Below are 5,284 nucleotides of genomic sequence, written 5' to 3' on the forward strand. Positions count from 1 at the left end.
CTTAGTTTATCCAGGTCCTATAACAGTACATGTGTTACATAATAGTAAACTTGGCTCTTTGATGACAATGAAAGTTCATAACATGAATGGTAGAAAACAAACAGCTATATGTCAGAGTGAAACTGCATTAAATAAACCTGAGAGTACTTTTTTGTTCTTTAGAAATGAATAAAATATAGTATTTGTATTGATGAGCTTGAGGATTTCCTTTTATGGCAAAATAGTTTGTTTTAAAGACACCTTTTAAAATATTTAAATAATATTACCTAAAATTTTAATTTATTAATTGTAAATACTTAATATTTGAAGAATATTCACCAACAACAAACAAACAAAAAAAGGTCTCATTAGTTGGGGTCCTCATATGCCTAGATAAAATAGTATTCCAAGCAAAGGACAAAGACCAAAGGAATCCAAATCTTTACCTAGGAAGAAAAAAAAAAAAAAAAGAATTCCGTAGCCATACAGGCCTGTGCAAACATTGTCGAAAATTTCCCCAAAGGAAAATTCACTGTGTGAGTGTGTTTTTGTAAATATAAACAGAAAACCTCCAACGACCAGTGTTACTTTGAGAAATGAAGTCATGATGTTATGAAACAGACTGAGCATGGAGGCTAATGTGGTAAGGATATGACCATCCTGCGAAACCCATAAACATTGCTGAGAAATGCTATTTTGCACAAATTAAATAGGTAATATGCTTGAATAAAACATCAAGGAGTCCCTTTTTGAGTGACTAAGGAATGGTGTGAATGAGACTTGGAGCTCAAGTTTGACTAGCAGGATTAAGGCAACAAAGGGTACAACATGATTAGGGTATTAATGCCCTCCTCTTCCAACTTTCCTCATCCGACAGGAAATACTTCAGGAAGATGAAAAACAGAGAACTTGTGAAATTTCTTTTTGAAAGAATCCATTGAAATAAACTCAGAAATTTGAGAGAAATAAACGTTGTTAAAATTACCATCTCCTAAAGTAATATTAAATGGCAAACATATTAGCATTATTCTTTCTGTCTGTAGATCCAGGAGGAGAAAAAGCCAATGTTTTTCCCCTTATTGATGCAAGCCCAGTATAATTTAAGATCCCAAAAGTCAGGGCTATACCACACAATTCAGAATTTAATATATTATTCTGGGAATTGGGATTATTTCATTCACCCGCAAACTGATCATGGTGCAATGTTCAAAGTCAGTTGGACCTACAAATCAAGAAAAGTAGACTTTAGTACACTTTTAGATTCCACTGCACAACTTAGCAATGTTTATTCACTTTCAAGAGTTGTTAACAAATGGAAGGTCATTATCAAGTGGTATACAGATTTAAACACCTTGGGACAAATGCTAGCAATTCTTTAGAGAAAAAAGTTTTCCATTTCTCCAAAAAGTATGATTTAGCAACAGAATTAGCATGGATTGTTCATGAATAGGATAAAAAAAATCATATTTTTACTGATGTAGTGTGGATATAAACTGAGGGACACTGGGCTTCAAGAGCTGTTCTTCATCATTATGAGTAGGGAGCAGAATGAAATCATAATCTTCTGTCACTACCCACTTACTTTCATTTCCGTTTGGAAATCTCTTCAAGGATGACAGATACTTCTGACCCACAACCATGGGTAAGACATATGCTATGAACTTATTTAAAAATAGTGGAGAGAGGTTTGTATTGAGCTATTCCCACACACACTCTCTCTTTTCTCATCTTGTGATGAAAGCTATAGTTATACCAGAGTTGACAATGGTTAGTGTTGGTGTCTGCCGTTCTAGAACACAGCAAAAGCTAAAAGGCCCACATGCAAAATACATCACATTTTTTATTTTATTAACCTTTATCCTCCCACGTTATTCAGATAACAGAGCATAGAATGCATAACGCCAAGCACATAGGAACCAAGACATAACTTTGCAATTTCCCTTGTCAGACAGTAACTGTGGCCCAAATGCTAATCTTCAAATTGTAGAATAGGTTGGGGGATCTTCTACCCAATTAATCACTGGAAGTTCTGGAGATGAGGTATTCCATTCTTAAGTAATTTGTTTGGCCTAGTAGGGATTCTTCTGACACAGAAAAAGTCTTGAAAACACCTCCTGTTTTTCTCTCTCACAAAGCTTCAAAAATATCCCTGATATTTTAGCATTTTGGAGACCCATAAATCCTTTTGAAGAGATTAACTATCTTATACTGTGATTCATCAAAATCAACAGAATCTATGATCTGATGGGTGTGTGTATTTTCCAGCTAACCTGGGAAGTTTAATGATTCTTTTAACAAGTGAGTGCCTACTACCTGATAGGCACTATGCTAGGAACTGGTGAGCAAGACTTTTACTGGTATTATCTCAGTATCTCAGTATTGAGGAATACAGTGCAAAAAAGTAATGTTTAAAAGGATCATGAAAGAAAAAAGGGCATTTCTTGGAATGTAGTGCAAAGTCTGAGAGCTTTATAGCAAAGCTGTCTACTGTTAAATTCATTAACAATAATATAATGCTTTACCTCTTAATACTTAAAAGGTTACATTTTTGTTATTTTTATGAGAGTCATTAATTGTTGTGTAGAAAGTGCCCGTAAGCTGTTGGAGAATGAATATACTATAGAGCAAATATTGGCATGGTGGGCAAACCATTGGCATGGTATGTGAAATAAAGAAGAGCAGGGTTTAAAAAAATTTCCAATAAACACAAGCTTGTTCAGTGAATGCTAGAATATTTGAATACATCCTTAGGAAAAGGTTACTTTGTGCCACCTAAAATCAGTACATACATGGTACTGAATAGGCAAATATCCCCCCCCCCAAAAAAAAAGGCTTAGAAGTATATATGAATGATTGACCCACATTGAGCTGTTAAGGGAATCTAGGGTGGTTGATGAAGTCATTCAATTATGTGTTTGGTAGGCTCTGCAACCTTTCAGATGCCATAGAATAGGGGTCAGAAAACTATGACCCCATAGCCAATTTCGGACTACCACCTGTTTTTGTATGATCCACAAGCTAAGAATGTTTTTTACATTTTTTAAATGGTTGAAGAATTAAACAGAAAACAATATTTCATGACATATGAAAATTATGAGGCATTCAAATTTCAGTACCTGCACATAAAGTTTCAATGGAACACAGCCATTCCCATTTGCTTATGTATTATCTATGTGTACTTCCATGCTATAATGGCACAGTTGCAACAGAGACTGCATGGTTTACAAAGCCAAAAAAATATTTATTATATGACCGTTTATAGAAAAAGTTTGCTGACCCTTGCCATACACCACAGTAGCTTTAAAGTTTCACAGAGCTGGGTTCAAGGCCTCACTCTGCCTTGAACAAATTACTTAATCTCTGTGAGCCTCAATTTCCTCAATTTTGTTATGCAAAAGTAAGGGTATTAAAAGCATTTTCATGGAATTCATATGAAATAATGAATGTAAAACATCAGCACAGTGCCTGTCATGATTTAAGCATGCAGTAAATCAAACTATTTCAAATATTCTTATCTGGGTCTGAGACAAAATGCTGGGCTGTATGGGCCATGAAAGAACACTAGGTGCCAGTTCTGATGTTTTATTGAGGTATCTGACCCAGAAGCTCTAAACTGAAATCTGGGAAAGCATCCAATCTTGGCTCTTCTTTCTCTGGCCCCAAATTAAACACTGGTACCTTCTTTTTAGAAGATTGCTAATTTCCACAGTGATCTCCATAAAAAACATATCACTACAATGATAACGATTCCTCAATGAAATGATAATTATCACGTTAGTTTAGCTGGTGTGCAGCAATATCGACTCTAAATTTTAATTGGTACATTGACAGTATTAGTTGAAATTCTTCTCATCAGTTTACCAGATGGGTTAAGGTTATCAGACACCAAGGCAGAAGCTGAAATCAAGAATTCTGCAGAGTTAGATGAAATGAAATGAGTGATAGGTCTCAATATAATAATACTTTGCTACATTTAAACAACTTTTTTTCTCACCACCATCACCCCATCTCATAAACCCATACTCTTGACAGGAAAAATATCAACAGATTCAAGACCTGGGTCTGTATGTAAGGCACCTGGAAGTCACCACTCTATTCTAAAAAGAAACAAAGCTTAATGGACTGAAAAATCAACAACTCTTCTTGGGTCCATAAGAGAGAGGAAGATGTAAGGAAAACTGTTGCCCCGAATATTGGAAAGACAAATGTAAATACAGAGAACTGCAGGTTACAGGAATTCAGACTCATGAGCAGAAACTGCTATGGGAAACAGTGCCGGGGTAGGAAAAATAGAACTGTATGTGAGGAATCGTTGGAGGCTAAGCATGGACAAGCCTGAGAGTTAAAAACTCCAAGGAGGACTCAGTCATAGGGAGGTCCCCATGATATTGTGAAATTCACCTTCAGGTGCTTAAACATGTTCTCACAGTAAATATTGGAGAAAAATACACTGTGCTTCCAGCAAGGAGGTAGGTAAAATGAACCATTTTGAAACACACCAAGGCACTCTATTCTTCTTAACAAGGCCCACGATCATGGGAAACTAGTTAACCAGAGCCTAACCTGCCAAGTCATAATCAGAGCTTAATTTACCTGGGGGAAGTGAAATTTCCAAATTCAGTCCATTCTAATTGTCCTGTCCCAAACAAGGGGGGAGGAAAAAAGTAAAAAAAAAAAAAAAAAGTATATATATATGTATGTATATATATATAACAAGAAAAAACATTGTATCCAAAAAGTAATTGCCATAATTGACAAAATAACTCATAAAATCCAATATCTGTTTATTAAAAAAAGAAACTCTCAGAAAATGAAAAACAGATGGGAACTTCATCAACTTGTGATAAAATATCTACAAAAAAAACCCTACAGCTAACATCATACTCAATGGTGAGAAACTAGAAGTATTTCCCCTAAGATCAGGAAAAAGGCAAGGATGTTTGCTCTTACTACTCTTTTTCAACATCATGCAGGTAGTCCTAGCGAATGCAATAAAACAAGAAAATAAAATAAAAGGGATACAGATTAAGAAGAAGAAATAAAACCATCTTTGTTTGCAGATGGGAGGATTATCTAAGTAGAAAGTCCAAAAGAATCAACAGAAAAACTCCTGGAACTAATAAGTGATTATAGCCAGGATGCAGAACACCTAGTTAATATACAAAGTTAATGGCTTTCCTATACACCAGCAATGAACAAGTGGAATTTGAAATTTAAAATAAAATATTGCTTATATTAGGATCCCTAAAATATGTAAATCTAACAAAATATGCACAAGGTCTACACGAGGAAAACCACATAAACC

The sequence above is a fragment of the Rhinolophus sinicus genome, chromosome 18 (genome assembly GCF_057876585.1).
Source record: "Rhinolophus sinicus isolate RSI-liver-muscle chromosome 18, RSI-T2T, whole genome shotgun sequence".
In the NCBI taxonomy this organism is placed as follows: Eukaryota; Metazoa; Chordata; class Mammalia; order Chiroptera; family Rhinolophidae; genus Rhinolophus; species Rhinolophus sinicus.